The 14,014-nt window shown below is 47.7% G+C and overlaps 1 protein-coding gene across 3 annotated transcripts in view; it reads left to right on the top strand.

Annotated features, from left to right (window-relative positions):
• TNPO3 (transportin 3) overlaps positions 1–1,233 on the top strand; it is a 1,153,743-nt gene extending 1,152,510 nt beyond the window's left edge. For 2 of the 3 annotated variants that reach the window (XM_069629553.1, XM_069629552.1), the window contains exon 23: positions 24–347. The gene's annotated coding sequence lies outside the window, so the exon portion shown is untranslated. Of the gene's footprint in view, positions 1–23 lie in introns of all 3 variants that reach the window. The other variant, XM_069629554.1, reaches the window with a different exon arrangement.
• Positions 1,234–14,014: the final 12,781 nt, after the last annotated feature.

The following is a 14,014-nucleotide window of genomic DNA, read 5'->3' as shown; positions in this document are numbered from 1 at the left end:
GTTATCTTTCTTTCCTTGCTTAGGAATGTCTATTATCAGAAGACAGGAAAAAATGAGAAAACAAGACCGTACCCACAATCAGAAAACTTCATTGTGGATGAAGGCTTTCACTCACAATAGTGCGTAATGCCAAAAAATCGAAGGGGAAAGGAGCTAATCGAAATAGAGAAGTGCTTCGCTTCGAGAAGGCGATCCTGTGAAGTTACTGCTTGTGAGTGAAGAAGGAATGCTTAAGAAAAAACTAAGATGCAAACAAAATATAAGATGGCTGCAGCCTGGCCGTACGGCATCGTGTGAAGGGGGAGGAAACTGGTTTCCTTGATGGACTCATTTTAAAAAAATGAAAAGACAAAAAAATGAGAAAAAAAAACAGAAGAAACAAAAAAAGAAAAAAAAGTTGGAAGAATTTGCCTGGCAGCAAAAGAAAAAATGGAGCTAACTTTCTGTGAAATGAATATAAATTTACTTAATGGGAATGTGGAAATTGGAGGGGGAAAGGAATCCCATCAGCCTGCGTGGGCAGCAAGGGAAAGCTGCAATTTGTCTTTTGGGGAAGTGCGTGCCCCGTATGCTTTTACCCTGAAATCAGTGGGGAAAGCTAAGATCTATAGTAGTATTTCCTTCTCTCACTTTCCCTTTCTTCCCTTTCTGTGCCTTCTTCCTTCTCCCTCCTTGCCCATCCCACCCCTCTCTTCCTGATGAAATAAACTTGAACTAGTTGCACAATTTCTATAAGGCAGGTAAATTCTGCCCTGTAGAGCGCTCATTTTGGAGGGTTTGTTTTTGTTTTAATTATTGGGAGGATAGTGGTGTAGTCACTTGCGCCACTTCATGATTCTTCACTTAATCTTGTTCCAAACCAGTCTCTAAACAACAAGGGTTGCTGATGTGATTGGGATGTTACCCATGTTGAGTTAAAACAAAAAATACATATGTGGTTTTGAAGAATCTGATTTTGGTTTTCGGCAGTGCTGGTGACTGGCATGTTTTATCCTTGAAAAATGTAAAGATGTATTAACCTGGAACTTGATTAAATGGAGTCTGTTGGATGGGCGAGCGAATTGGGAAGGAGGGCCATTTAAAAATTGAGGCAAAACTAAATTGTCCCACGCAGGCTTTAGGTTTCAAGCGTATGCTGTTCCGTCTGGTGTTGTAGCCATCTCGCGAACAATAAACGAAAAATAAAAAAATAAGAAAAAATAAATTAAAAAAAATTAAAATCTTAATACTTTTTTTTTGACTCGCTGGTTTTTCTTTGCTTTCATCGTTTTGTCAACCTGCTGTCCATTTCCATGACTGTGATCTGAGAGCACACATTTCTAAAGGGTACTACTTCCATCAACCACTAGCTTTTTTAAAGTAGCTAGAGAGTGTACTTACAAAAAACCTTCCAGTAATAGTCAACCAGTGCCTGAGTAAATCTCCTTAACAGTGCCATTGGCATATTTAAAAGGTGTCTCCCTTTGTATCAAAGGTTGTGGCACATGTTTGTTTTGCACAACTTGGTCACCAAGGCTAATAAAGATTGCAGTTGACAAATGATGTACAGTTCCTGTCAGGTTAAGCGTCCAAAGGCAGATCAAAAAACCAAATTTCACCGAACACCAAGTAGGTAAGGAGGAGCTACCTGCCAACGAGACACTGTTACTTTTTGGCGGGAGTAGGCAATCTGTTATTCTCTAGATGTTTCTGTCTAATACTCCCATTAGCCCTAGACCATATATTTCAGAGAGGTATCCTGGGAGTCTTAGGCCCAAACATTATGGCAGCACAGTTTACCTGCCCCTCCTCTATCCCCTGTGTGGCGGTGTCCTTAAACAATGAGTTAATTATCAACCTTCCTCTCAGGCTTTTAAAAGTCAAATTTTCCAGGGATACCTTGAATGATGAGCTAGACACCAGAATGAGAAATAAACTGTTAAAATCTCAACCTTATATGTGTACCTTTGCTCACACCACTGGGCTATCAGACTAATAAACTGCAGCAAGCTGTACAGTTAAAGGCCACCACATTTCCTACTGCTCCACCGTCCTGGAAACGTGCCTCCCTATCGCAGCACTAAGCAGGCTTGTGCAGAAATTCCCTGCTAGTTTAGCTGGGAACACACAAGCAGTGCTAAGGCATGATTGCCCTTCTCTCAGGAAGCATTACCAAGAAAACCGTTCTTGTGGTAATTAAATATGCTTGTGGGAACTCCCTATACCTTCAAATACCCTCTCAGGTGGGGGTGATTAGGGCACAGAACCATTGTTTGCCTTTGACTTGCAATGGGCTGCTGCCGTTTATTTTACGTTTGTTAAGCGCACAGAACCCTCAGGTATCATGGCGCTGTTACAACCAGTTACCTCGGCTCCTCTCCTGATCATAACTGAGTGTAAGGGTCCAGAGTAATGTACGCAAGTCTGTGACGGTTGTGTGTCTTGGGTGAAGAGCCAGGTCTTCAATGCAATTCTGAAGGACCAGTAACTGGTCAACTCTTGATGTGTTGGGCTTGAGTTCCACAAGTGAGCTGCCACCAATGGGAAGCTTGCACCACCACTTTTTACCCGTTTGGATTTGGGTTGGTTAAGTCTGTGGGTGTACGCCCATCTAACCGGTTTGGAGGACTGGGCCTTCGTGAATCTTTGGGAGAGGTAAGGCGGGGCAGTTAGAAGAGCATTTGTGGGTGATGAATAGGGATTTCAAAGATGATCATTTCCTTGATCGAGAGCCTGTGAATGTTTCTTCTTGCCTCAGTTATGTGCTTTCTTTTTGTTATGTTAAGAGCTACTCAGATAGCATTGTTCTGGATCAGTTGTAGTTTGTGGATGTTCTGCGTCGAGGTGCCTGCAAAAAACCAACCAACAGGATCTGTCTTTTTGTCAGACAGAGGCCGTTTCCTGCCATCCAAGCTTGGATAGCGAAGTAGATTGCATTGAGGTCTTCAGTGTAGTTGTTGGTTGTTAGGACTGATTTTCTATACTCTGGCCTTGTAGACAGATGTATAGAAGGCCAACCTGGTATTGTGACAGTCGAGAAGGTAGGAGCTTATAGGAACAGTGGAGCTCCCCTCCCCCCCAAGGGCTGATCTGTTTTCTTTCAGATGGCCAAAGTTATTTCCAGCAGCCTGTTGTTGAGGTTCCAGTTGTTATAAAAGTGGAAAGTTGGGTTTGAAACTTCAGTTACAATGGCGCTGAATATGGCGGTTGCTAGTTGGTATAGTATTACGATGGGTCTCCAATAACTGCTGGATACAGTTGTAAGCTTGAGGTTGGTCGAAATTAATGGTGCGTTGGTTGGATTCTAATAGTTGCCAAGGTTTGGCAGGCATAATTGCGTACAGTTGCTTATACACCATATGCTCTTTTCATGTCAAGAGTGCCAACGCGTGTTTCGACCTAGGGTCTTTCTCAAGACGTGAATAGACCGGCCTGGTAGGTCCTGGGTATGAGTAGCTGAATTGCTTCTAAAGTTCGGCGGGGCTGTGTGTAATGATGTACGGGGCTCAAGCGATACACTTATATATGGTGTATATGCAACTGTACACAATTGTCTGCCAAACCATGGCAACTATTGAAATCCAACCAAAGCACTATTAAAATCGACCAACCTCAAGCTTACAACTGTGTCCTGCAGTAATTGGAGACCCATGTTAATGCTATACCAACTGGCAACCGCCATACCCAGCGCCATTGTAACCGAGGTTCCAAACCCAACTTTCCAGCTGCAGCCAAACCAGTTCAAGTTAGCAAGGCGAGTGGTCTAGGCTAAGTTCAAGAGGTGGTGACCTTGTAAGTGGTTCAGAATGAGCACACACAGTGAAATAGTCAAGGAACACAATTTTATTTTTTATTCTATTGGTTAAAAAGCATTCAACCTTGAATACAATACACATTAGGATAATACTTCATTTACAATCGGATCTCATCAATAATAAAATGTCATCACACAATACAGCTAAAATAGACAAAACAATTCAATCTTCTTTTTATCAATCTGTACAGTTTGTTAAAAATTGTTTATTGGACTATAGCATACTACCAATCAGTGCAAGAATGTATCACAGATTATCTACATCAACAAGGCTATTAGACAGTTAAGTTGGAATGTGTTACAAGTTCCAAAGACTTTATAAATACTGCAGAAGTTCTCTCCGCTAGACCTATGTTTCGAAGTTGTTCATTGCCAATAATTTGATGGTAAAAATCTATCAAAATATAGTTTCCGGTTATACAACAAGGATTTGCATTCAATCAAGCAGTGTTTTAAAGTTTCACAAGTGCCCTTTTCACAGCAGGATCTACACATAACATTTTCTTTTGAGATCTGACCATACCTTGCTAGGATCTGTCTTGTTAATATTAAATTCCAGCGAAATTGTAGGACTACTTTCCTTTGTAAATAATGTTCTGTTTTAATTCCTCCTGTTCTTATACTAATCTGCTATGGTAGCTCCGTCCTTACCTCTCAGAAGCAAATAGGGCCATGATTGCAGCTGCTATTGTGAATACAAAGTTAGAGTTAGACTATTGCAATAGTTTACTAATTGGCTCATCTCAGACAAATCTAAAAAGTCTCCCAAGTAATTCAAAACTGAGCATTTCAGGCGATTGTGGCATTAGCCGACTTACACGTTACCAGCGCCCGAAGGAAATTGCATTGGCTATCAGTCAGCCAAAGAATATTGAAGGGCATTCTGATTATTCATAATTTACTAACGGGAAAAGATCCCTGCTACCTCTCAACTAGAATTTTCAAAATACCTTTTCGTCGTACCCTTTGATCAAATAAAGACACTCTTACAACAACCCTGTGTCATGTTGAAAAAACTGGGCAACACAGGTTTTAATGCCTGTCGCCCTTCTCTCTAGAACAAACTACCGTCGGCCCTTAAGAGCAACGAGTCAACCGCTCAATTTACAAAACAATCGAAGACATATCTGTTTGACTCTGGTTCAGATTAGTTCCCACCATAGCCCTTTCTGTACGACTCACCCTGCTGACTTCTATGGTTAACTTTTTTCTTTTCATCCAGTGAGTGCTTAGAGGCACATGGGTGTAAAGCGATATATACAAAGCAAATAGAAGGATTGAGTGACAAGGGCTATGTTCATCAGGATAAATACTTTTAGAAGGAGCAATCATGCCCTGCTTTTTGTAGTCCGTGTATAGATGGCTCATGGAAAGATTGGAATGCAGGGCATCAATTGATTTAATCCAATCATATTTAAACAATGCTTATTTCACTCGCACAGGAGTGTGCACAAAATCTTGTATTGTACCTTCACTTTCTGCTAGAGTTGCCATACATCTTTCAGCAATCTAATTCATCCAAGTGCAATTATAATTCCGCAAAAGTTTGTTTAGATCAACAAAAAGGATCCTGCGGTGGGACACAGAACCTTACGGAATAGAGAGAATTGGCCAATCAGCTCGTGCGTTTAAGGATATGATTCCCAATTCATGTTATAAGAGCTATTTGCAAGGAGTTTGGCATCCTCAATATTCTTCTCCAGAAGATTTCTACTAAAGATGGAAGATAGTTGATTACCTCTAATGGGTAAGTTTCAATCCCATACAACAGTTTGGGTATACAATTGGCGGATCTGCGTGATCTGCCCGCAATTGCGTTTCCCGCAACGGAAATGTTTGCATGGGAAATGTACAAACACAATGTTCGTAAATTTCCCATGCAAACATGCAGGGGTTTCCCCCGCAGCCCCGCTCACTATACTCTATAGTATAGTGAGCGGGATATTGCGGGGGACACCCCAGCCCCCCGCAGCCTTTTTAAAAAAAAAAAAAAAAAAGTTTTTCATACCAACCCCACCAAAACACATACCACGAAAAGTTGGAACTTTTGGTAGTTGGAACTTTTCTTGATGTATTTTAGGTCTTTTGGTGGGGTCAGTAATTTTTTATTTGGACATTTCATCCTATTCCACATTTGGCATCATAATACCTGATGGCCAGATTAATTGAAAATGTACAGAATATTTGTTCAATCTTCATCGATTGGAAAGGGAGCAAAGACTTGGTCCTTAAACCACAATTTTGATTCCCAATACTCGGGTGACCTTTTATCAGAAAGCCCAGATAAGTGATAGAATGGACAACGTCCAAGTTTGTCTCGCGTGTCTTCCATCAATAAGAGCCTTTTATCTTCCTTCTAGTAAACTGCATTCTTTGTTTTTTCCGGGTTGACTCTCAGGGAATGATCCTCGATGTAATTCACAAACAAGTTAATTGCTGAAGGCCAACCGTGGTGCAGTCGAAAAGAAAGAAATCATCACCGTAGGCCAAAGATGTTATCCTTAAATTGCACAATTTAGGTCACACAAAAGCTGAAGACATTATGGAGTAATATGCATCCGCAAGGTAGAGTTTAAACAGACCAGCTGCTAAAATGCATCCCTGTCTTAACCCCACACAAAACAGGGATGGCCTGAGATGAGCCTCCCTGATGGTTTAGGCGAACCTGGATCTTTGGAACACTAAAAAATCCAACAATCTCTGCAATCCTGACCGTATACACCACACTTGTAATTTGGACCATAATTTGTTACGATCAACCGCATCAAAAGCGGATGCTAGGTCGAGCGACTCAACAAAAATTGACTTGTAGTGCCCGGCCCACGACAATTGCTGTAGGCATTTTATCACCAGTCCATTTAACGAAGTCCCTACATTGCGTCTAAAACCGGTTTGCCACTTGCTCAAAATCTGGCAATCTGCTATCCATGATTCAAGGTGTTTTAACAGGATTGATGCAAAAGCCTTGCTTTCACAATCTTGAATTGCAATCAGCCAATAATTTAGGGGGCTGGAACAATCTCCACTTTTGTGAATTCGGATTACGTATGCTGTGGACCAAGAGTCGGGCATTTTACCCAAGCTCACAACATTCTGAAATAAAGAGGATAGAACTTCCGACCATAGTTTGGGATCACTTTTGAACAAAGCATTGGTGAGTTTGCTAGGACCAGGGGCACACGAGGAACGAAGGTGCCAAATAGAATCGAGCACTGTTTCTGGTCCAAAATCACCTATATTTAAGTCGGTACCATTTACATAAGCTCACATTATGGTACAAGGTTTGTGGTTCTTAGTTGAAAAGACATTACGAAAGTGCCATGCCATTTCTTTTACAACATTGATTTGCATACTTTGTTGTGAAGTGTCAATTCTATTGACTTGTTTCCAGAATGCTTTGGCGTCTTTATTAACAAGGCAGGGCCAGCATAGCTTCAGAGTCTTCCTGCAATCTTTTGGCATATGAATTCTGAATCCAATTTTTATTGGACTGCCGAGTTTTTTGAATATCATGCACCACTTCTAAAGGTAAATTAGATTGTGTTTTATAGTACTTTATGACCCTCCTCACAATTCGCCTTCTAGTAACAAATTCTTCATTGTATGAATTAAGGTGTTCCTCGTGTTTACCCTTCTCCCATCTTACACCATTCGCACAAATACCTGCGATGGCTATCAAGGTTTTAACAAACGGCCCAAATGTTTTTGCGGCTAGAATTTTTCCCTTCAAAACCTCAGGAGTGGATTTGACACATTTGGACAATTGACTATAAGGTTTACATTATCGGCATTCAACGTAATTCTATTACCTGCCTTATTCAAAGTAAGATCTCTAGGACCAGTCAAAGTATCCCTTCCAAAGTCCAATTCGATCTTAAAGGCCACTTCCAACATTGCATGATCGCTACAATCAGTTGTCACCGTGAACACAGTGCAGCGTGAGTATAACCAACTGCTTACAAAAATGTAGTCAATGGTTGATGATCTAAGGCCACCGACTTTAGCTGCAGAATTGTTATCAGTTAACATCTCCAACCCTAAACCGTTCAAACACTTCAGCCATCGGGTTCCAGTTCCCCGTTTTATTAGAACTCCAAGTCCCCTTTGTCCCTAGCTCACCCAGAAATTCATTCTGGACTGGTACAATTGGAATTCAGGTCAGCAGCTAATATTAAATGGCCACCCAAAGATTCCAAGATGGCCGCCAGTGGGTGAGGACGTGCAGTCCTTGGCTCCGTTCTGGGCAAGATGAGAAAGCAAGCTCTGCTTCTTTTTAGAGACTGGGTGGGCCCAGCAAAGTCCATACATTATTGTGCTTTGCTTTTGAAGACTCCCAGTGGTGCTCACCTCCCTCCCTCCCTCTCTGTCTGTGAAGCACTGAAGAGCCCGCTGGCAAGAGGACACTGGGCAGTGCCAGTGCGTGACACTGGTGCAGGAGCTGAACAGCAGCCCAGCAACGTGCTGGGAGAAGCATCAGTACACAGGTCGCAAAGCCGAATGAGGTTGCAGCCAAGACCTAAGACACTCGGATTGCTGGAAAAAAGGCTTTTAGGGGATCGGACCAGCAAACACTCTGGTAAGACTGGGAATGTGGAAGGGCGGCATAGTGGCTTTAACTGGAGTCGGCCTTCGGGTTTGGCATTCCAGGGGGTGAAAATCACGCAGGAGGCTGCTTGGGTGAAAAAAGATCCAGACCATGTTTCTGGAAGAGAAGAGTGACTGCCAAGAACTGTACCCCATTAAACCACACTGTATAAGATCTAGTTTCCAGGTGGGGAGCGTCAACTGGAGAGGGGGGTTCTAGAAAGGTTGCAGTGGATATCAGAGGGACATAGCCTGGAAATCTCGTGGCATGTCAAGGGGGATACCCCATGATTGATGCATCAAGAGGGGATTCAAAAGGTGAATGGAGAACTATTTGAGTGAAAAAGGTTGCAAAGGACTTGATGTACGAGAGAAATAAACAAGTATCTAAATAAGAATTGGTGAGGAGGAGGGGAGTCCCGTACACTGGCTTAGTTGAAGGTGCAGATACCTCCCAGATGCCAAAGCCAAAAAGATACCCGTGTCAGAAAAAAACAACCCCTAATGGTGCAGGAAGGACAATTAGAGCTGTGCTGGAAACAACTAAGTGAGAGCATAAAAAGGTCAGCGAAGAAGGAAACTGGGCCGCTTACGAGAAAGGGGAGATGGCCCTCAGTAAGGAAGATCTGCAGGAATGTTTGAGCCGAATTGAAGAAAGAATTATGAACACATTTCAGGAACAGTTTGCTTCACTGCGAGAAGAACTGAGAAACTCCCTGACAGAAGTTAAGGGGGAACTAGGGGCAAGAATTGATGTTCCAGAACAGGGTCTAGCTGAAATGTCAGATGAGGTACCGTTGAACAACGAATTGCTAGACCAATTAGAGTTTCACATAATCTGGAACTGCAGTCGGAGAACTTGGACAACCTCTCAAGGAGGTCTAATATCAGGGTGAAGGGTTTAAGTGAGACGATAATGGACTCCGATTCCAGAAGCACAATTGAACAATGCTTTGGGAATTTGTTGACCGAGGTGCAGCCGGAAGACACAGGAATCGACTGAGTCCACAGAGTGGGGCCTAGGAGAAGGGAAACTGGAGCAAGACCTCGGGATGTGTTGGTAGCTCTTACCTCATTTGGAATAAAAAAAATATTCTGCGCATGGCAAGAGCGGAAGGGAATATCTCAGTAAATGGGGTGTAGATCCAGCTGGTCCAATACCGGACACTGGCAACATTACAAAAGAGACATGGGCCAGGTGACGTGAGCTCTGATGGCAAAACAGATCCATACAAATGGACATTTCAGTTTGGACTGCTTTTCAACTGGGAAGGTGCACAGCATTAGATTACAACATTTATGGAGGGTTTGACATTGCTGAATTTGGAAGAAGAGGGGCATGGAGAAAGACTAATGAGATCCTCCACCCAACGGTGGAACTTACCCTGGGATTTGACCACTATGCAAGGGAAGCGGGGAGCAAAATTGAAAGGCTTGACTGGGCGTGGGCAAGGAGGAGGGGGGGGTTTGGATGGGGTTTCGTAAAGTATAAATGAGACTCTCAGAAGTAAGAGAGAGGTAGATGAGAGAAGTTCTGCCCGGGGCGATACTGTTTTGGGATATGGGGGGGAGGGGGTGGGGTGTTGGGATACTTCCCAGAGGGGGGGTACCACAAGTAATTTTCTAGGTCACAGCTTTTGGAAGGGTTCCCAGGGATATCATAGGTTCTCCAGCATGGGGTCTGGCATGGATTCACATGCTCATGAATATTCCCCGTCGTCAGGCTGGGAATCCTCGGTAAAGAAAAAACCAGTATCAGTTTCGTTTCTGATCGGTCTTTCGTAGTAGCAACCAATCACTGATCTCTGCGTCATACTGACCACAGCCAATGACTGCCCTCTACCTAAGCCCGCCTCTGGCAGCCATCTTCAGATATTTACCGCACGTTCAAGTGTTGGGATTCTCGTGCTATTGCTCTCGAGCTGTAGTGCTATTTTTTCACGATTTTTCTCAAAAACTTCAATTTTTTTCGGTCAAAAAGAGCCTCAAGCTCCACCGATTCTTCATCCGATCAACGGGGACCCGTGTCGGATTCGTCTACGCCCCTCAAGGGTGAAGATTACGTCGAGCTATGCTTTTGGAGGACTCCAGAAGTTTCTCAGGCCCATCTCGGACATGGCCCAGGAGAAGGGAAGCTCGACGCCCGGAAAGCTGTTCAGGGTCTGCCCTGGATGCCAGCTTCAGAATGTCTTTAAGGAGGACGAACACTCCTTTTGTATTTACTGCCTACATGAGGACAAGACGCACGTGGAGAAGGACTGTGCGTTTTGCGGCAATATGTCGGAGCGGACCATGAAGGACCGCCATCAACGTCTCGCCAACTGGCTGGAAGGGAAAAGCCCGTCGGGCGAGAAGAAGAGGAAGAAATCCGAGCGGTCTTCTAAGACCTTTGAGGACGCCCCGGCGACGGGGGTCCAACACAAGGCCAAGCACCGCGAGTCTGCTGGCACCGGGAGCGCCGAACGGTCGGGCTCTACGGGCACCAGGCAGGGCGCATCCTCCCCGGCACCATCAACCACGAGCCAATGCTCTGGTTCGGGTAAGAGGAAGGCCGAGCACCCGGCGAAGCTCCTGGAGAGGCCCCGGTCGAGCTCGAAGGCCCCATCGGAGGGAGAGCGAGGCAGTGTCCCCCCCCCCCCCCAAGGAGAAGGCGGTGAGCGCACCTAAGGTGGTGAAAGCCTTAATCCATCCGGCCAAGGCCTCTATCGAGACAGTCGCGGCGGCCCTGGCTCAGCCTGTGGAGGCTACACCAGTGGTGGCGACCTCGGGGCTCAGTCTCCCTGCCACCGCGGAGGGAGTTCTCTTTTATGCCCATCGACAGGACCCCCGTGAAACCTCCGAGGGAGAAGAAAAAGGGGGGGGCAGGAGGTCGTCGTGGATTCGGCCTCAACCTCTGAGGAAGAGCTGATCGAGGTCTTAAGCCACGGCGTTGGCGTGGAAGAAGACCAGCCCGTCGGGAGGGATCCCGATATCGTCGAGGGTGCCGACGGGGCCCCTCACCGCCCGTCGGACTCCCCTCAACCAGCGCCGCAAGACAACTCGGCGGCCATTTTGTTGGCTATACAGTCCTTATGCTCGGAGATAAGGACGAGACTGCCGTTACCACCAGCGGATGAACCGCTCCCAACGGGGGACCCAGAGCCAGGCCCTTCTGGGAGCCCTCCCCCTAAGAGGAGGATTCACCCTCCACCTCCTTTTCAGCCATCGCGCCCTGTTCAGCCCTCCTCCCCGTCCACGACTCGTGGGGATGATACGGGGACTGACACGGCCGCGACGGGTACGGAGGACGAGGTTTACGACGAGGTTCTGCCGTCGTCACCTCCCACCCGGGCTTCCCCGCCCGACGAGATTGGATCGTTTCACTCCATGATCGCCAGGGCATCCGAGCTCTTCCAGCTCTGCCCGGAGGAGAAGAAGGAAGGTTTCCTTTATCAACGGCGCGAGGCCAAGAGGAAGACGGTCCTCTCCGTGCCTCTACTGGACGATATTTGGGATGAGGGCCTCGCCCTCCTCAAGAACCCATCCACGACGCCGGCTAGAAGGGATCGGTACGAGAAGAAGTACCGGGTCCCGGACGCGGCCCCCTTGTGCCTCCGGCCACAGCCGACCCCAGACTCCGTCGTCTCCGCGGCGGCCAGGAAGAAAGCTGGGGGTGTGGCCTCCATGTCGACTTCCCCGCCGGACGGCGAGGGAAAGAAATTGGATACGATGGGATGCAGGGTCATCTCGTCTGCAGCAACGACGATTAAGGGGACCAACGCCTTGGCTATCGTAGCCCGCTACGACAGGGAGCTGTGGTACAAACTGGCCCCCCTGCTGGACTTCCTACCGGACAAGAGGGCGGATGCCCTAGAGATCTTGCAGGAAGATGAGGTGGCGTCGGACCACGCCATTACGATTGCGACGGACATCGCCGACACTGGGTTTCGAGTTGGGCAACGGCGTGTGCCTTAGGCGGCGTGGATGGCTCAAGGCTACTGACTTCCTTCAAGACGTGCAGACCAGAGTCTTGGACATGCCGTTCGATGGAAACAACCTGTTTGGGAAAACAGTGGACGATTCCCTTCAAGCCATCAAAGCAGACATGGAGACGGCCCGGGCTCTTGGGGTTCTCCAGCAATGGCGGCCGCCCTTTCGGAGCGGCGGAGGCAAGGGTGCCTCCAAAGGTTCCGGGGGCGGATTTTCCACCTACCGTCAAGCGGGCCCGTTCATCGTCGCAGGAAGCTTACAGGGGACGAGGCAAGTCAGGCGGACCCCGCCGTCGTCGCCAAGGAGGTCAAGGCGGCAAAGCCTCGTCGAAGCAGGACTGAACCGGCCGTGGGGTCGGGCCCCCACCGAAGCACCCCGGTGGGAGGCCGGCTGGCAAGCTTCGTCAGCGTGTGGGAGTCCATCTCCACCGACCGTTGGGTGCTGGCCGCCCTAGCCCAGGGTCACGCGCTTGAGTTTCAAAGAAGGTGCCCGCGCGTCCCCCCTGTGACCAGGAAAGAACTTCACGTCCCTCAACTTCTCTTAGAGGTAAAGGCGATGCTCAGGAAGGGCGCCATCGAGCTCGTCCCAAAGAGGCTTCGGGGCTCCGGAGTTTACTCAAGATACTTCCTTGTGAAGAAGACGGGAGGATGGCGTCCCATCCTGGACCTACGACTGAACAAATTCATCAAGGCACAGAAGTTCCGGATGGTCACCCTCCAACACGTCCTGGGTCAGCTGGAGGAGGCCGATTTCCTGTCGTCGTTTGATTTGGAGGATGCCTACTTCCATATTACCATCCTAAAGGGACACTGAAAGTTTCTCAGGTTCGTGGTCCAAGGGCGTCACTACCAGTTCAGAGCCCTTCCCTTCGGATTGAGGTCGGCACCCAGGGTGTTCACCAAGTGCCTCGCACCGGTGACGGCGCAGCTGCGCCGAGAGGGGATCCACGTCTACCCCTACCTGGACGACTGGCTCATCCGAGCCAAGACGAGGGAGCTCGCCGTGGAGCACACGGCAAGGACCGTCCAACTTCTCACGGACCTGGGATTCTCCGTAAACTACGCCAAGTCCCACCTGGTGCCCGCGCAAGACGCACTGTTTCTGGGAGCGAAGCTCGACACAGTGTTGCTTCTGGCCTCCCCGTCGGAGGAAAGGACGAGGGCTATTCTGGGCAAGGTGCAGCGGATGCTGGTTGTGGACGTTCCCAGAGTGAGGTCAAGTCCCTCCTCGGAATGATGTCTTCTTGCATTTACCTCATCCGCCTGTGCAGGCTCCGGATGCGCCCGTTGCAGGAGTTCCTGGACGCGCGCTGGGTCCAGACGACGGGCAGCTTCGAGGAGAGGATCACACTCGACAGTTTCGACGAGCGATCCGGTGGTGGGGCACCCGCGCACATCTGGCGGCGGGCATGGACTTCCAGACCCCCGGCCACCAGGAGACAGTGTCCACGGATGCCTCCCTGGAAGGGTGGGGAGCGCACACTGAGAATCTGCACGCGAGAGGCCTTTGGCTCCCGACGGAGAAGGCCCGCCATATCAACGTCCTGGAGCTCCGTGCAGTGTTTTGGGCCCTCAGGTCCTTCCTTCCGTCCCTCAAGGGCAAGGTGGTGAGGATCTTCACCGACAACACCACCACCATGTTCTAAATCAGGAAACAGGGCGGAACCAG

The sequence above is a fragment of the Ambystoma mexicanum genome, chromosome 12, assembly GCF_040938575.1.
Source record: "Ambystoma mexicanum isolate Mex_15411 chromosome 12, UKY_AmexF1_1, whole genome shotgun sequence".
Lineage (NCBI taxonomy): Eukaryota > Metazoa > Chordata > Amphibia > Caudata > Ambystomatidae > Ambystoma > Ambystoma mexicanum.
The sequence above is the reverse complement of the archived record's forward strand: the minus strand, read 5'-3'. Positions and strand labels throughout refer to the sequence as shown.